Source organism: Mirounga leonina, unplaced genomic scaffold, assembly GCF_011800145.1.
Source record: "Mirounga leonina isolate KUSES-001 unplaced genomic scaffold, KU_Mleo_1.0 Mir_165, whole genome shotgun sequence".
NCBI lineage: Eukaryota > Metazoa > Chordata > Mammalia > Carnivora > Phocidae > Mirounga > Mirounga leonina.
In genome coordinates this window covers 68,708,838-68,728,968 of record NW_023270415.1, presented here as the reverse complement: position 1 = coordinate 68,728,968, position 20,131 = coordinate 68,708,838, and the positions used below count along the sequence as shown (strand labels likewise).

The following is a 20,131-nucleotide window of genomic DNA, read 5'->3' as shown; positions in this document are numbered from 1 at the left end:
TCCCAGCTCTAGCAAATCTCTAGGTCAAAGCAAGACAGTATAACAGTTAAGAGAATGGACATTAAAGATATTATTACAGCTTGTAATTATATAATCATATATGTGATTACTTAACATTTATCTTACTCTCTAAGCTATAAACTCCATGTAAGTAGGCACTATAACTATTTTGTTCACATATCACCTGCATGCATAATGTCTAATACCAGTGTTGAATAAATGAATAATAGATTAAAAATCAGCCCTCCCTCCTACTAGTTATAAGAAACTCAACTAGTCTTCTCACCTCTGCCATTTTCAAATTCATCTATAAAAATAGGATAATAGCACACCTACCTCTTTGGGATTTTTCAGAATGAAGTCATATACCTAAGCTATGATAAAATGGTGGGTAAAATAAGAATAACAAGTTTGATATTTTACACACTCTCTTCCAAGTTCTCCAGACCAACTGTATGAAACATTGACTTGTTGCGAGTCCAGGATTAAGACACCCCTGCTTAGGCTCCAAGCCAAAGAGGTCCCCATCTACTTCACTCAGATGTGAATGAACTCAAGACTGGCAAAGCCATGAGTCAACAGCTGGCCTCTCTTACCTTGGGAAGAAACTCACACTGCCCAGTCTAGGAGAATGTGTACATCCTCGGAGCTGGCTGAATCTAGGAGAGAATGGAGAAGAGAGGTGGGTGCCATGTTTTCAGGACTCCTTTGCCAATCACTGCAAGCCAATCCGATTATGCATTCTATATCCCTTGGAGAAGCATGGGTGGGGAAGAGAAATACCAGGATTTAGAGTGCTTCTAATATTTCCAAGAAGAGAGATGTCCTTATTTAATGGGCCTGCCCAGAAACACTGGAAAAGAGAAAACGGAATCCCTTACAAAGGGTAGTACCAGTTTCCTAGGATTTCTTGTGAGGTTTACGTGTAAATTACAATAGCAGTTATTTTCATATTATTATTATTATTATTATTATTATTATTATTATTAAAGTAGGCTCCACACTCAGCATGGAGCCCAACCCAGGGCTTGAACTCAAAACACTGAAATTGAGACCTGAGCCGAGATCAAGAGTTGGATACTGGGGCGCCTGGGTGTCTCAGTTGTTAGGCGTCTGCCTTTGGGTAGGGTCCTGGGATCGAGCCCCACATAGGGCTCTCTGCTCTGCAGAGGGGCCTGCTTATCCCTCTCCCACTCCCCCTGTTTGTGTTCCCTCTCTCTCTGTCAAAAAATAAATAAAATATTAAAAAAAAAAAAAGAGTTGGATACTTAAATCAACTGAGCCATCCAGGAGGCCCCACTGACTTCTTAATTGACTTCCAGTATCACTTCTCTCTCCAAATGATTCTGATTGAGTTCCATGATACTCTGATGTTGGCTTCTAGGAGGCCAATTTCAGGTAATCCTGGACGCTTCTTTCTTAGCAGTTAAATTGTATATGTGCCAAGAATCAGCTGTATTGACTCCCAAACCTTTTTATTCTAATGGAATTAATGATTCATAAAGTGTTACATAAACACATCAAACATGATTTTGTAAAGAAAAAGGGTATTATGTCTTTATAATTAAGTTAATGTTTTGGAAGAGTGGCAAAGGCAAGCCTCACCAAAGTGGTATGTGCCATAAGTACCAGAGTAAAAGAATGGGGAAAACAAAAATCTAGAGGGGTTTTACCTTCAGATTGCAATTCATATTCCTCATATCTGAATGCAAGGCCTTAGCTCTTCATCAAAAAACTTAGAAAAGAAAGGTTAATCCATATGTTTGAAGTTAATTATTGAGATATATTTTTATTTTGAAAATTGGATGGTCACATGCCGAAGAATGAAACTGGACCATTTCCTTACACCACACACAAAAATAGACTCCTAATGGATGAAAGGCCTAAATGTGAGAGAGGAATCCCTCAAAATCATAGAGGAGAACACAGGCAGCAACCTCTTTGACATCAGCTGCAGCAACTTCTTCGTAGAAACATCGCCAAAGGCAAGAGAAGCTAGGGCAAAATGAACTACTGGGACTTCATCAAGATAAAAAGCTTTTGCACGGCAAAAGAAACAGTCAACAAAACCAAAAGACAACCAACAGAATGGGAGAAGATATTTGCAAATGACATATCTGATAAAGGACTAGTATCCAAAATCTATAAAGAACTTATCAAACTCAACACCCAAAGAACAAATAATCCAATCAAAGAATGGGACAAAGACATGAACAGACATTTTTCCAAAGAAGACATCCAAAAGGCCAACAGACACATAAGAAAATGTTTCACATCACTCGGCATCAGGGAAATCCAAATCAAAACCTCAATGAGATACCACCTCACACCAGTCAGAATGGCTAAAATTACAAGTCAGGAAATGACAGAAGTTGGCGAGGATGTGGAGAAAGGGGAATCCTCCTACACTATTGGTGAGAATAAAAGCTGGTGCAGGCATTCCGGAAAACAGTATAGAGGTTCCTCAAAAAGTTGAAAATAGAGCTACCCTACGACCCAGCAATTGCACTACTGGGTATTTACCCCAAAGATACAAATGTAGGGATCCGAAGGGACACCTGCACCCCAGTGTTTATAGTAGCAATGTCCACAATAGCCAAACTATGGAATGAGCCCAGATATCCATTGACAGATGAATGGATAAAGAAGATGTGGTGTATACACACACACACACACACACACAGGAATATTACACTGCCATCAAAAAATGAAATCTGGCCATTTGCAATGACATGGATGGAACTAGAGGGTATTATGCTGAGTGAAATAATTCAATCAGAGAAAGACAATTATCATATGATCTCACTGATATGTGGAATTTAAGAAACAAAATAGGATCACAGGGGAAGAGAGGAAAAAATGAAACAAGACAAAACCAGAGAGGGAGACAAACCATAAGAGACTCTTATTCATAGGAAACAAACTGAGGGTTGCTGGAGGGGAGAGGGGTGGAGGGATGGGGTAACTGGATGATGGACATTAAGGAGGGCAGGTGATGTAATTAGCACTGTGTATTATATAAAACTGATGAATCACAGACCTGTACCTCTGAAACCAATATTACATTATATGTTAATTAATTGCATTTAAATAAAAATATTTATTAAAAAAATAAAATAAAATGCTACAAAAGGGGAAAAAAGATACATTTTTATTTTTATGCATTGTCTAAGAAGGCTTCAACTGAATGGTACAAATCAATTTTCAAGTGAAATTATGAATATTACAAAAGGTTCAGGAAAGTGACTTGCTTGAATCCAAAGACATTTGCAGACAAAGATCTGGATGAGATATGTTAACAACTGAAGAAGAGAAAAATTAATATGATCATGACACCATAGGAAATTTAAAAGTGATTGATTTTAATCTCAAGGAATTCAGAGAAACCCTTAAGAAAATTGATGACTATGGAGTGTTTTTGCAAAAATGACTCTTTCTTGATTATGCTGGAAAAATCATGATTGTTTTAGATAAAATGACTTCTATTTTATTTTTATAACAGTGCTTGGCATATATCAAAACCTGGACAACGAAATGTGTTCATATATGAACATATTACTATTAGTAGTAGTACTTGTATTTACCTTTGCCCTCTACCTAAATGTAGATATGAAGGAGCCAGTTTGCTCTCAAGATTTCTTTTTTATATGTATTGTTCCTATAAAACCAGCACTGGTTATGACTGCCTGCCCAGAATAAAAAATGTTCCCTTGTAAATCTATTTTTGCAGATGAATGATCACCCAACTATTTACCTAATTTTTCCCCAAGTGCACATGTGTCCAGCAATGAACAATATTAAGAGCTGATCTGATAGCTCATTCCTTAAACTAAGGTGAACCATAAATTCAACTAAATTCCATAAATATTTAATGGAAATCATTCATTCAGTTATTTGCTAGGCTCTCCTGATTTTAAAAGAAAATGAAAGAAAGGGAAAAGAGATGGAGGGAGGGAATGAAAGAAGGAAGGAAGGGAGGGAGGGAGGAAGGGAGGAAGGAAAGAAAAGAAAGCTTCCACAAACTTGTAATTAATCTAAGTACACCGACACACAAATAAATATCTCTAATTTAGGGTTTTATGGAAGAGGCAGAATAAAATGTAAACAGGGAAAATTGCCTGTGATTCTGAGTCTACCTGGGTGTTCAGGAAGAGGGGTAATTCAGAAATGGGCTGTGATTCTTTCAAGAGGAAGTTTTGGTTGTTTATATTGGGCCTTTAAGTATAAGTAGAATTTTGACAGATTAAAGTAAATGAGGAAGAACATTACATTTCAAGGAGAACTGGTAAAGGACAGGGCATACATGGAGATATACGGTTTGATGTGGCTGAAAGGAAAGTTCTATGTGCCTGAGGTGAGAGCAAAGAGTGTAGAAGTAATAGAAGATGAATCTACCAAAGTAGAGTATAATATTCAGTATAGCATAAATCTTAGAATATCCTCAGTAAAATTTTCATTGAGGAATTTGATTTATTACCCCAAGCCAGTGGTCTCAAAGTGTATCCCGAGACCAGCAGGATCAACATCACCTAGGAACTTAGCAATGCAAATTATTGGACCCTACCCTAGACCTAATGAATCTATGAGACTCACAGCAATCCATGTTTTGACAAGTTATTCAGGAGATTCTGATGTAACTTTGAGAACTATATCTATAGGCAAAGGATTATTCAGAAAAACATGGTCACATTTGAGTTTTCAAATGATCACCCTTGCCACTGGTAAAGAATGAATTGAAGATTGTAAACCTGGAGACCCCTGGGGTTGTTGCTATAATCAGAGAGAAATAAGATGGCTCTGAGGAGCAGGAGTGGAAGAAGGAGGGTGGGAGGGTGAGAAAGGATTGATGGTGTGGAGTAGTCAAATCCATCAAACTTCACCAATGAATGGAAGTGGAAGATTGAGGTGGTACAGAAGATAGGAAAGTCCAAGTTGAATTTTTTCCCCTAGTCTGAGGGATTCAGTTGGTGGTGGGTATCCTTCCAAGAGCTGCAGGTACAGAAAGGAAAGATCCTTCAATTAGGCAGTTATGGAGCTTTTGATCAGGCTCATTATGGAGCCTGATGGATCAGATGTTGTCCTCTTCCTCGATGAGCTTTTGAGCTACCTGAAGAAGGACATATCTAAGAAGGAGACAGACATATAGTGCAAAGGGGACCAATCCAATTTTAGGGACAACTCTCACTGGATTGAATATGATTGTGCTCACAGTTTGTCCCTTACTGTTTATCCAGCCCATCCTCTAAGTTAACATCTCCTCTCAGATTCTCAGAGGAGATGCAATGCCTGTTGGGATTGGTTGAAGGGACATCAGGCACTAAGATATTTCTTGGCTTCCATAACATCAAGTGGCACCCTATATCTGTCAGCTTTTCATATATCATCTATCTATCTATCTATCTATCTATCTATCTATCTATCTATATCTAGATATTTTTATATTAACATTGGTTATCTTAGCATGGTAGATTACTGATGATTTTATTTTGTTTTTATGCCTTTCTGTATTGACTAATTTGTTATACTGAACCATTACCAATATGAAAATAAAATATATTAATAACTTCTAAAAATATGCTGAAAAAAGGAATAATGGTATAAAAATACTAAAAGGACCAGTTTGAAAAGCAGGAAGAGATGAGGAAGAATCATTTCTCATTACATAAATTATATGTAATATGATTTCATATAACTGCTGTTAATAGTCTCAGGTAAGGGATGCCTGGGTGACTCAGTCAGTTAAGCGTCTGCCTTCAACTCAGGTCATGATCCCAGGGTCCCACATCGGGCTCCTTGCTCAATGGGGAACCTGCTTCTCCCTCTACCTCTCCCCCTGCTTGTGCTCTCTCTCTCTCTCTGACAAATAAATAAGTAAAATCTTTTTAAAAATAGTCTCAGATAAGTAGTAATAATATTAAAAAAATTTCAGGGTGCCTGGGTGACTCACTTGGTTAAGTGTCTGACTCTTGATTTCAGCTCAGGTCATGATCTTAGTGTCATGAGGTCAAGCCCTGCATCAGGCTCCATGCTCATTATGGAGTCTGCTTGAGAGTCTCTCTCTCCCTCTCCCTCTGTCCCTTCCCCCACTTGTGTGCGTGTACACAAGCGTGCTCTCTTCCTCTCTAAATAAACAAGTAAAATCTTTAAAAAACAATTTCTACCTCAGTGGAAAATTATGCAATATCTAAAACACATTATTGCAAGTTACCTAATTCTGCTTCCATAGGAGGTATTTTACAACTCTGTACCTTATAGATAACTGATCACAATGCAAAGTGATTCTTGTTCATACACATATAAACTTTGTCAGTTATATCCTGTGGAAGTTCAACTGATTTTCCTCCCCCACGCCAGAGGAGACTAATATTTCCTCCATTTGCACATCCATTTTAACATTCCTGATGGAGAAACATGTCTGCAGTTTGGAATCTCCATTGAACTGGGTTTTAACATCTCATTAGTTCCCTAATTAACGAATTAAATGAAATCTTTAAAATTGATTTATTTTTATATATGTATGAGACTCATGATTTTACACATTTTTTGAAAATCACCTTTTAACAATTGTCATGTTAGTTGATATTTACTAAGAAATTTCTGTGTGCCTTACCTTATTCTAAGTCACTTAATATGCCTTATTTCATTTCACCTTCACCATCCATGTGAGGAGCTAATGTCAACTCCACTTTCCAGATGAGCACCCAAAGCTCACTAGAAGTGAGGTCATGTATCCAAAGTGAAACACGGAGTATGTGGTGGCACATAATTCAAATTCCAGCTGAATTCAGATATGTGTTTAGCCATACAGTGTTGGCCCACGTTTTCCAGATGAGAAGACTCAACCTCGGCATGGTTAAAATACCTCTTACTCTTCTACTTGTTCAATCAATATTTTGAACATGTCCTATGAACCAGACGCCATGCTAGGTTTGGGAACACAGGGAAAAAAAGATAAGTAGACAAAATCCTTGATTTTTACAAAGTCTAGAATCTTGTGATAATTGACTGCAAGTCCAGTGCTGGTGAGCCAGACAACTTATTTCCTTTAAAAGCTTATTTTCCTCAAGCCTCTTCTTGCACACATTTCCAGTCAACAAGGAACATTCAATGGACTGGAGTTATAACTTCTAGTAAGAATACCCTGATATCATCTTGTATCCTCCTGTGGCTTGGTGAAGAATGTATTCAAATAAATCTAGAAAGGGAGATGACTAATGAGCTCTTTGTAAATCTCTAAGAAAAGCATCCTATCCAACCCCCCACTGAAAATGTCATGTCCTCTGGAATGCACTTTTCTGCCTTCCCTACCTACTGGATCCCTGCTTGAACTTGACCCTGATCTTTAAAACTCTGTTCAGTCTTCAGAGCCTTTCTGAAGTCTTCTCTTACTTCATCTCCAGCCCCCACCAACTTTATAAAGTAGCTTCTCTTTTCCCTCTAGCATCCCCTGCCTCTTGAATATTTCTAACTGTACATTCCCCACAGAGAAACACCATGGCTTATTCATTTTTGTATCTCCAGCACCTGGTATGTTAAGGGCCAGGAGTGGCTTGAGGCATGAGGTGCTGGTAAACAATTCTTCCCATACGATTTATGTAGAATAACTTTCACTTCTCCCAATCCACAGTATTCTCTCTTGTCTTTAGATCTTTGTACTTACTGATCCCTTGGTGCAAACCCATCTCCATTTATCTCCTACATTCCTAAGAATTTCCAAGACAGGAGTTCTTCCTGAAGCTTTCCCTAACCTTAAATTAAGTGCCTCTTCTGTGTGCTCTCCTGTGACCTCAAATTTCCCCCATTATATTACTTTTCACCCTGGAGTATAACTATTTGTATATCTGAATGTATGTATATTTATTTGTCAAATCTTTATGGGCAGGAACTCTATCTGTTTATTTCACTGCTTTATCTTCAGATCCTAACCAGTAATAAGTACATAATATAAGTATATGCTTATTTACATTTATGTAATATATGTCAAATGAGGAGAAGCCCAATTTGTTCATGTTTGCTGCTACCCAAAAGGAATTATCCTTAGGGAACAGCATGATGGAGTAGAAAGATCAATTTTGGAGTTTGAAACATGGATTCTATTCCTGACTCAGTCATTTATTGGCTGTGTGACCTTAGGCAAATTGCATCAATGTGTTATACCTTAATTCCTTTATAAGTAAAATGAGAATAAAAATTTCTGCTTCAACCTATTGTTGTGAAGACTAAATGAGATAATGTATGTTGAGGATCTGATGCTAAGTAAGCTGTTAATAAATATCCATTTCCTTCCCCTTCTATTTGCGGCCAGTGCAAAATTATAAAGACAGCATTTGGGCACATAACAGGATATCCTACATGAGTAGGAATGGCTTCCCAGGGTAATAGATGGTGTTGCCAACAATAGTGAGGAGAATGAGAGGAAGCTGTCACATAAACGAACCTTCTCAAGGTTTCACCCTCAAGGGTTCAATGTAAGGTTCAAAGGATGACTTTGAACATTAAACAGCATCATGAAAAACCCAACAATGTTCCCAGCTGTGGCACTTATCAACACACATTCCTAAAAGCAAGGTGGCTCCCTGAAAGGCAAGGAGCCCTGGGGTCAGCACTGAGTGAAAGGTTAATTCTGATGCATGGAATGCAAATCATGTGCCAGTGACAACATTAGGTCCTCCTTCTTCCAACTCTACCCCTTGCCTGGGATAGGGACTGTGAAGAGGGTGTAAGCTTTCTCCACAGTACTGTGAGCTGTGTTCTGTTTCCCCCCATGGGCATTTTAAGGCCTCCAGGTTTCTATCAGGTCACTCCTGCCATAGAACCTGTGAAAAATGTCCGCATGTTGTTAACTACACGGTAAGTAGCGAACAAAACCTCCTCAGACAAATTTTATAATTAGCACCAAAATGAGGGATGCAATGAATGCAATGCTTTTGGGGCTGCTGAAAGCCCACCTTATACTTCCAAACAGTGGTTTGACATTTCAGCTCTCTTGCTTTAGGAAAAGTCCTACTTTTATGCCTCGTGGGTGACTGGACTCATTGGCAGATGGTCAACCAGGTGAAACACTGAATTCATGCTAACAAAGCCCTACCCTCATTTTCTGGTGATAAAAAACTGGACACATAAACATCTTGCTTGTAAGAAATAAGCCAGTTCCTGAAGGTATGTGGTCCTGCTCCCTAAACTCCTAGCCTGGCTATGGCTATTATCACAACTTCAGAATATGCTGCTCCAGTGCTACCACAAACACAAACAGCTAAGTGGGGGATTCAGCAGAGAAGAGAAGCAGCACAGTACCATGGAAAGAATGTTCGATTAGGAAGGTGGAGACTTGGATGCTTTTTGTGCCTGACTGCTCTGCTATCTTGGTGGTGAGCTTGGTAGAGGGAATAATGTACATTCAGGGTTTACTTCACTCTGGGTCCTATGCTATCTCCTTAAATATATATCTTGTATTTTAATCTTTCTTGCCAATGCTAATTATAATACCTATTCTATACATGAGGAAATGCGCTCAGAGTGGTGGACTAATGTGTCTAAAATCACAGCTTGGTGGATCAAACTTTGAACACAGTTTCATGTTCCTTCTACCATATCATGCTGCCTTGCAAATATCCTGCAATATTTACTTGTTTTTAAACATCATCCTTTAAATACAAATGGTCACCTTACAATCAACCTCACAAAACCTATTCCAGTCCAGTGGGCATGAACTTAATACTGGTAAGGCAGACATAGCACATTTTTATCACTGGATGGCTTCACATGCATTTCTCATTGGACTTTAGACAAATCACTTGCCTGGTCTGTACTTTTTCTACTTCTGTGAAAGATGAAATTTAAACTAAGTGATTCCTCTCAACCCTCATATTCTAAAATGGAAAGTAGCCAGTCCAGTGACATGTTTCATATATTCATACATACTAGGTTTAGTGTTGACATCATTCACTGTTAAGGGGGCTGGAGTCCTCCTGACCATGGCCTCTGGTTACATTTATCCCATTTTCACTGTTCTTTTTTCATTCTCCTTCTACTAACAGGAAGTAAATTCTCATATCTGATTTCTCCCATAACTTTATCCATATCTTGCTTTTGGCACTTGCCACCCTCTGTTTCCTATGGTGGTTAATGGTGGGCATATCTTATCTCTCCTACAACCTTGTAAGCTCTATGAATTTCCTCCACTTCCTCACAGGGTCTGGTATTCCCCAGGACACCAAGACCAGTGTCATCCCCGCAGTACACTATTGATATTCTCTATTTGTGTTGAAATAGAAATCCGAAGTATCATAAGATCTTTATCTAATTAAAACTTGGATTCCATAAGCAATATTTTGAACAGGAAAAGAAATAACCTGAGAAGTTAGATAGTGCAAAGTTTCAATAACAACACGTCTATGATGTTTTACAGTAGGGCTCTTCTTGTCTGGGCTGAAGGATTCCATCTTATTTTATAATCTGTCATGGTCTGATGCTTTTGTAAAGTATAAAAAATGAATTACTAGAAAAATTAAATTTAAAAGATATCAAAATACAAATTCAAAATCTGTATTATTAGATTCAACAGAAACAAAACTACTCTGTCAAACTGCTATAAAGATTCTAAACACGTATTCTCAATTTCTGTGCTTATCTCATGGACTGGCAACAAATGGCTATTTAGAGTTACCACCCTTGGACCACACTTGGAAGAGCACTATCTGCTTTACCATTTACACAGAAATTCAAGAAGCCTAATAGGGGCTATGTTGTATCACCTGGGTGAAAATTTCAGGCATTAGATGAAGAAGAAAACTACTAGGGGCCAAATGTATGTCTTCAGCCTCTCTCTGGTTTTTGAAAAGGAAGACCAAGAAAAGTCAAGGGACTTTGTCTTTATGCTTTGTTCTCCAGCTGAAGAAAATAGGATCAAAATCACTTCCCATTAAACCCAAATCTTGGTGGGGCAAGTGCAACAGTCAATGTTGGTTCCATATTCTTAAATAAAGAAAAGAAATTTAATATCTATTTATGAAGTTTTAATATATTTAATACTACCAGCTCATTTGTAAACCTTCCACTGTTACTAATTTGTTTGTATTCTGTTTTTACCCTTCAAGGCACTTTCATAAAAACATTTATTTAATCCTCCTCAAAACTCAGTGAGGTAGGTACTAGCATTGTTCTTATTTTGCAGGTGAGAAAACTGGCTCAGAAATATTAAATGACTTACCCAGTCACTCAGTTACTAATCTGTTGAACTCGAATTCATGCTAGGTCTGACTCTGAAGCCCATTCTCTGTCCACCAGATCCACTGTTTCTCTAGTTAATCTTCTCTTATAATACTTAGGGAATCTAGGTATACAAGGAACTATAGGGATTTTTTTTTTCAACAAGCCAGAAGAAAATATCTTCCTGCGAAGCCCTGGGATAAGAATCATAGGCACTGTATTTATCTTATAACTTTTACCACCATAGAATATAATCAGATATATTAGTGTCATAGGTAGATTCTTAGTAAGTAAGCTGCAAATATAAAAATCAATGCACAGAAATCAGTTGCATTTCTATACACCAACAACAAGACAGAAGAAAGAGAAATTAAGGAGTCTATCCCATTTACAATTGCACCCAAAACGATAAGATACCTAGGAATAAATCTAACCAAAGAGGCAAAGGATTTGTACTCAGAAAACTACAGAATACTCATGAAAGAAATTGAGGAAGACACAAAGAAATGGAAAAACGTTCCATGCTCATGGATTGGAAGAACAAATATTGTGAAGATGTCTATGCTACCTAGAGCAATCTACACATTTAATGCAATCCCTATCAAAATACCATCCACTTTTTTCAAAGAAATGGAACAAATAATCCTAAAATTTGTTTGGAACCAGAAAAGACCCTGAATAGGCAGAGGAATGTTGAAAAAGCAAAGCAAAGCTGGTGGCATCACAATTCCGGACTTCCAGCTCTATTACAAAGCTGTCATCATCAAAACAGTATGGTACTGGCACAAAAACAAACACAAAGATCAATGGAACAAAATAGAGAGCAAATGGACCCTCAACTCTATGGTCAACTCATCTTCGACAAAGCAGGAAAGAATGTCCAATAGAAAAATGACGGTCTCTTCAACAAATGGTGTTGGGAAAATTGGACAGCCACATGCAGAAGAATGGACCATTTCCTTACACCACACTCAAAAATAGACTCAAAATGGATGAAAGACCTCAATGAGAGACAGGAATCCATCAAAATCCTTGAGGAGAACACAGGCAGCAACCTCTTTGACATCAGCTGCAGCAACTTCTTCCTAGAAACATGGCCAAAGGCAAGGGAAGCAAGGGCAAAAACAACTATTGGGACTTCATCAAGATAAAAAGCTTTTGTACGGCAAAAGAAACAGTCAACAAAACCAAAAGACAACCAACAGAATGGGAGAAGATATTTGCAAATGACATATCAGATAAAGGGCTAGTATCCAAAATCTATAAAGAACTTATCAAACTCAACACCCAAAGAACAAATGATCCAATCAAGAAATGCGCAGAAGACATGAACAGACATTTTTCCAAAGAAGACATCCAAGTGGCCAACAGATACATGAAAAAGTGCTCAACATCACTCGGCATCAGGGAAATCCAAATCAAAACCTCCATGAGATACCACCTCACACCAGTCAGAATGGCTAAAATTAACAAGTCAGGAAATGACAGAAGTTGGCGAGGATGTGGAGAAGGGGGAACCCTCCTATACTGTTGGTGAGAATGCAAGCTGATGCAGCCACTCCGGAAAACAGTATGGAGGTGCCTCAAAAAGTTGAAAATAGAGCTACCCTATGATCCAGCAATTGCACTACTGGGTATTTACCCCAAAGATACAAATGTAGGGACCCGAAGGGGTACGTGCACCCCAATGTTTATAGCAGCAATGTCCACAATAGACAAACTATGGAAAGAGCCAAGATGTCCATCGACAGATGAATGGATAAAGAATATGTGGTATATATACAATGGAATATTATGCTGCCATCAAAAATGAAATCTTGTCATTTGCAGTGACGTGGATGGAACTAGAGGGTATTATGTGAAGTGAAATAAGTCAATCAGAGAAAGACAGGTATCCTATGATCTCACTGATATGAGGAATTTGAGAAATAAGACAGAGGATCATAGGGGAAGGGAGGGAAAAATGAAACAAGACAAAACCAGAGAGGGAGACAAACCATAAGAGTTGGCTAAGTGACTGCCTTCGGCTCAGGTCATGATCCTGGAGTCCCAGGATAGAGTCCCGCATCGGGCTCCCTGCTCGGCAGGGAGTCTGCTTCTCCCTCTGCCCCTCCCCCGTCTCATGTGCTCTCTCTCTCTCTCTCTCTCAAATAAATAAATAAAACCTTTTTAAAAATTTTTTAAAAAAGAGACTCTTATTCATAGGAAACAAGTTGAATGTTGCTGTAGTGGAGGAGGGTGGGAGGGATGGGGTGGCTGGGTGATGGACATTGGGGAGGGTAGGTACTATGGTGAGCACTGTGAATTGTGTAAGACTGACGAATCACAGACCTGTACCCCAGAAACAAATAATACATTATATGTTAATAAAAAGATTTAAAAAAATGAAAAGGTCATATCAAAAAAAAAAAGTAAGCTGCAAGTGCTAATTATCCCTAATTATCATTAATGAATAGTTAGGAGTATTCAGTGCAATGGTCTAAAACAATTGAAAAACAGACCCATTCATTATAATGATTCACTTAGTGCATACTAAGGAAATATCTAGTATTTTAACTTCCCTAAAGTTGACCACATTGTCCTAATTTACTGTGGAAAGCATCCCTCGAGAGAGGAGAGATGGTTTCACGAGCTCCTCATGTGTTGCAACTGATTTTTCTCTCCTCCCCACTGAATGTTTTCAAAGAATGGGGTAAAAGTCTTTGACATAGACTTATGGTAAGAATATCTTTTTAGAGTCTCCCATGAAATGGTGATAATTGGAAGGATGCTGCCCATGATACTCCAAAGAAACAACCTGCTACATACACACTGATTCAAGATTGGGGATTTATGACTATTACTTCAGACTCTCAACCCAGACTTCCAGTTCCAGTGTCACCCTTAGCAGATACTTTTCCAACAGAAAGGCTCAAATGGGCTCTGTTTATAGGTGAGGAAACTGAAGCCTCCGGGGGTAAACTGACTTGTTTACATAAATAAAAAAAAGTTACATAAATAATTAGTACCAAATATGAACTGCAACTATATCTGAATCTACTTGGTACAAAGAACACAAATTTCACTTAATACATAAACCAACTGCATGTCTCTACTTCCTATTTCTATTGGCAACGACCACATCTACTTATTCATTTCTCTATCCCCAGCACCAGGCACAGTGCCTAGTACTTAATAGATGCTCAACAAATGTGTTACATTGAATTAAATTAGCAAAAATACCAAGGTGACATCTTTTGAAACTCATTGCAATTATGCACATTTGTAGACCTTGTCTGAGTGCTGGTAAGATGGGGTAGAAGCATGTGTAATTCCTCTCGCCTTTTATAATCTTTGCCATGAAGGAAATATAATAGCACTCAAGATTCCCATTACCACTGTCAGAGGAATGAATGACTCAAAGACCTATAAACTTAATATACAATTAATATCATGCCTTGCTTTTGTCATGGATTTATTGTTCCATATTTTGACTGTCAAGACAGGTATCTCAACTTTGACCTTCTGAGCTAATGAGACTAAAAAATAGAAGATGCACAGAATAAAGAAAATCAAAATTATCGTAAATTTAAAAGTCAAAATGCAACGGTCTATTACTATTCTGTCATTCAAAGAACCCAGAAGCGTTCTTTCTTTCTTGCCTCAGAATTGAAATGTAGGCGAGGCTGAGATGCTGCATATATAACATGGAATTCCCAATAGCAGAGATTTTAAATCAAGGTGGTATTTAACCAAAGCAGCCACTAGGGCTTGTCCAGATCTCATTGACTCCCCATAAAATAGGACAGGTTCACATGAAGGTACTTTACCTTTCTGACTATCCAAGGGGCTGTTTATGATTCCTGAATATACATTTCTCTTTCTATTTCTTGGTTGAAGGGGATAAATCAATGAGTATAGACACATACACACACACACACACACACTGAAAAAGTATTCAGAGGAAATACTTATAGAGAGTGAAAGCTTTCAGCCAAAGCTCACAGTGAAGAGGCATTTGATTTCTACCTGCTACTAGATCAGATCATGCCTTTTTTCCCCTGCTTTTAGAAATAGCACAGAACCATATGGTGGGCCAATAACAGGATGAAAGGACTCATGTTTTCTGAGCCTTGTAGAGGGTTGCGGGTGATTCCATACATTTTCAAGAGAGAATCTCCATATTTGTCCATGCATCCATGCTTCTATCTATCCATCCACACATTCACCCAACTATCCATCCATCCAGTATTTGACCCTCCACCTAGATGCCAGTCATGGCACCTGACACAAGTAATCGAGTGATAAACAAAGTAGACATGATCTTTTGCCTCCAGTAAAGACTGCCATACACACAGACATAATTAAATCAGATTATGGGTTTGATAAACAGAGACTACTGTAGGAGCATATAAGATGTTAAGTTTCCCTGGAGGAGATGATGTTTCATCTGAGTACTATGGATCAGGAGGTGATAAGCAAAGACAAACAGAACAAAACAAAAAACACAAAAAGTAGTAATATATTTGGGATTCCAGGATTAGTATGTGTTATATGACAAAGCAAAGAGTCTTGAGAAAATTTATTTGGGGATTTGCAAAGAGTTCAGTCTGGTGAAAGGGATGGAGGTGGTAAATAATGTGGAGAGCACTCGACTTGTACTCTGCCACTGAAGTAACTGTGTGAACTTTAGGAAATTTCCTTCCTTACCCGGGCCCCAGCATCTTCATCTGTCAACCATGGAGGCTTGTTTAGATGAACCCTCACTTCCTTTCCAGCTCCTGTAGTCTTATGAATTCTCTTAGGAACAATGAAAGAACTTCTTGAAATACAGTTAGCCTCTAAACAAACCAGAAAGCCTACAAGCCAGTAACTCAAGTGATGCTTTTAACACAATTGTTCAATAATCAGATTCATTAGTTCCGCTTGCTTCATTTATAGAGTGAGCTTTCCTTTTGGAAGAACTCTTACAATGTTTCTTGTTGTTCTAGAACTGTCTTGAGCCACAGTTGTGATAGAGGGCTGGTGGAGGGTGAGGGGAAGGTGGGAAATAGGAGTCCAATGGGAAGGAACGCCTAAATTTTCTTCAGAGAAGGGAAGACCCAGAATCAATGGTTCAGTGAGGTGGTCTTAGAGAAATGATTCTGCTTTGAATGTCCCTTTTCTCCCTTTTGAGGGTCCTCATCCCCACTCTAAAATGACAGAGATATCTCTCATTATGGCAACCTCTTGAAGACTTGTCTTGTTAGCAATTGAGTTAGGAACCTCAGTGTCCTCATCCATAGAATGGGGATAGCAAAACTGGCCTCAGAGAATTGTTGCAAGGATTGAAGGAGGTAGTTCAGGTAAAGAACTTACATAATGACTTGTGTTTCTAAGTGCCTTCCATGATTAATTCATTTCATCTTCACAACAGCCCTGAGAGGTATTGCAATTATTGTCCTCATGCTTTAGGAAGAAACAAGGAGGCTTGGAGGTTAAATAACTTGGTCAACATCACGTGGGTCCTATAGAGTGGTGCCAGGATTCATTCCAAATTGCTCACCTCCAGAGCCCATGCCCATAATCGTTATGCTAAATCTCCTAGTAAATGTTGTGATTCTCTTCCCCTATTATCTGAAGACAATTTGCGTTTTGTCCTAATGGCAGAGATGTCATACCTTACCAGTGATAACAGGATTTTTTCTCCACCACAATGACCCCTAGACCACAATCACCAAAAATGAAAGGTTTTGGCTGGGATTTGAGGCCAGCTCCTCTTCATGGGGTCTGGTCATAACTATTGGCTGCTACATGACTAAGCATGATGCCTACCCATGGAATCAATGTAGCACCCACTGAGATCATTTCAATACTTCAGGTTTCTCCCTTCAGAAAGGCTTTGTGCTAATCGTGTTTGCTTTCCTCTTTGCATCACAATGGTAGTTTCTATTTTGGATTTTTATTGTTTATTGCAGCTTGGAGAAATTCCTATTCCAGTTCAAATCTGGCCTTGGCCATGTTTCAAAGGCTCTGAAACCTCTAGTCAATCTGGCTTCATTCATCCTCTGGCACTGGCATGTGTCCTTCCCAGAGAGGAAAACAGGCTCTCTACCCACCCCTTAAAAACAAGTAGGTGAGAAGGGAAAAAAGATCTCCTTGGATTATACCAGGAGCAAAGTTGGCTAGGAATAAAACAAAATTAAAGTTTAATTCCTGTCTGGTAAAATTAGTTCAAATAATTATCTTCAGATTTCTTTTTATCTCCAAAATTAGAAGTGTTAATCATAGATGTCATTCTGTAAAAACAGTTTTGAGTTTACAGTTAAAACAATGATACCTTTTGCTTCCACAGCGCATTTCACTGAGGATACTCAGTGTCCTCTCTATACTGTGTAAGTAGTAGCAGGCACTCTGCCTGCCTATGAGGGGCCCAGAGAAAGTCCTCCTACTCTAAATATCTGTCCTAATAATGGTATTTTTAGGACTGCACAGGTTTTTTTTTTTTTTTTTTAAGATCTCATTTCATCCCCATCATAACTTTATGGCAACATTATTCTCATTATTCCCATTGTGCAGATACACTAAACTGAGGCTCAGAAAATCAAAGGATGTTCCTCAAAACCCCAGAGGTAGTTATGCCCCTTTGGGACTCAAATTCTCAAGTTCTTTCTGCTATCCCAAGCTGTTGCTTTCTTAGCACTCCTACGTGTAGGTTCTAATTAAAATAAAATGTTAAATAATATTTACTGGCATTTACTGTGTGCCAGGCACTCTGCTAAAAGCTTTAGTTGACTTTAAATTACTAAATCTTCACAATAATTGTTTGAAATGTTTACTATGATAATTGTTACTTTATAGATGAAGAAACTCAAGGTTTTGCACCATTAGTAATTTCTCAAAATCTCACAGGCAAATGTGGCCAATATTTCAGCATTTTCCAGAAATTTTTGTATTCCAGGCACTCTTACAGGCAGTGGGATATAGCAATGAACAAAGCAGACCAAACACTTTTTGCCTTCATGGAGCTTGTGATCTACTGAATGGAAAAGTCTGCAATAGCCAAACTGTGGAAAGAGCCGAGATGCCCTTCAACAGATGAATGGATAAAGAAGATGTGGTCCATATAGACAATGGAATATTACTCAGCCATCAGAAAGGATGAATACCCAACTTTTACATCAACATGGATGGGACTGGAGGAGATTATGCTAAGTGAAGTAAGTCAAGCAGAGAAAGTCAATTATCATATGGTTTCACTTATTTGTGAAACATAAGGAATAGCATGGAGGACATTAGGAGAAGGAAGGGATAAATGAAGGGGGGGACTTAGAGGGGGAGACGAACCATGAGAGACTATGGACCCCAAGAAACAAACCGAGGGTTTTAGAGGGGAGGGGATGGGGGGATGGGCTAACCCAGTGATGGGTATTAAGGAGGGCACGTACTGCATGGAGCACTGGGTGTTATATGAGAACAATGAATTGTAGATCACTACATCAAAAACTAATGATGTATTGTATGGTGACTAACATAACACAATAAAATAAAATTAAATTAAATTTAAAAAAAGAAGTATAGTACTTAGAATGTTGTTGTGGTTTTAAAGATCATGGAGAAGGACAAGGAATCAGGTGTCACTAAGCTACATCTGAACTCTCTAATTATTGTGCGTGCTACCTTCTCCTTTCTGGAAGGTCAAGGCACTTACAAGATGCAGACCATTTTATTCTTCTAATATAAGGGGGAGTCATGTTCAAGATGGAGTGGATGGCATGTTAGTAAACCTTTTCTGGGTGAAGTCCAAACCTCTGGACCAGAGTGAAATTGCGGGAGATCCGACTGGAAAGACGAGTTGGGACCAGGTTATACATGGACTGAAAAATCAGGTAAAAGGTTTTGAACTTAACTTGGCAGATAAGAAGGTTTAAAAAAATGGAAATGATTAATTTGGAACTATTTTTCAGAATGACATGGAGGAGGCAAAGTCCTCAGGTGAAAAGTTTGCAGCGGTTCCTGTCTAAAATAACATGGTCTTTAAAAGGTTGGTGGAATGGAGAAAAAAGTCCACTATGAGGAAAGTGTTGAAAGTACTTTGGCAATTGATTATTTGTGGGAAAAGAGAGTGAGGGTGAACACAGGTAAAGAAGTGTAGATTTACTGTGAAGTTAATAAAATGCAAACTCAGGGCCCCTGACTTGTACAGACCCCTTCCAAGGACCTGGCAGGGACTCTACCAAGGTTAACAAGTATTGCCAATTCCAAGGACATTTATGACAAATCACTTCAAAAGAAAATATAAATGCTGTGAAAAAACTATGATAGAAGTTTTTCAAATTCAACAAAAAGTTCTGCAAGTTTATATAACATGATCGATGAGTTGAGAAGCTAAAAAGAGTCCAATAAGATATCAATAACAAAACCCAATTGCTATCAGCAGTGATAGAAATAAGATGAAGTTATCTTTATTTTTCTCTTTATAAGGCCAAAAAATGTAAGAAAAAAAACACTACAGAGTTGTGACAGGCAGTTAACAAATAAAACTACTTGTTATTTTAATGAATTGTGGGATTATAGCATTTATCAGGATTTTTAATTTGTAACTTGTTTTAATTGCTTTCCTCATTCTAAATAATTACATTTGAATCCAGTTTGTATTCATAAAGAAATGTTTAAAGCTTCAGTTCCCATAAAACTGGATCTGCTGATGCAGATGAATCACAACTCAATAATCTAAGTAGCAAGAAAGATGGTAATAGAGATATGTTTCGAGAGGGAAAAAAAAATACTCAGTGTTATATAAGTTGGCCATAGGAGCATGTGCGATGCTGAGGAGGCAGTCAATAGGCAGCTGGGTGTTAGCCCCTCAGGTCAGGAGAGAGTGGGAAAGAGATAATGAGAGTGTGTGGAGGTCAACCATGTGGTGTGTATAGTTGAAAAAATGGAAGTATCTACAGTCTTAAAG

The 20,131-nt window shown here is 38.3% G+C and overlaps 1 long non-coding RNA gene across 1 annotated transcript in view; it reads right to left on the bottom strand.

Moving 5' to 3' along the window:
- Positions 1-612: 612 nt before the first annotated feature.
- The window catches only part of LOC118015211, a 97,026-nt gene continuing 77,507 nt past the window's right edge, over positions 613-20,131 (bottom strand). Inside the window, exon 5 of the long non-coding RNA XR_004680573.1 lies at positions 613-659. This is a non-coding gene — a long non-coding RNA (uncharacterized LOC118015211). The remainder of the gene's footprint in view (positions 660-20,131) is intronic.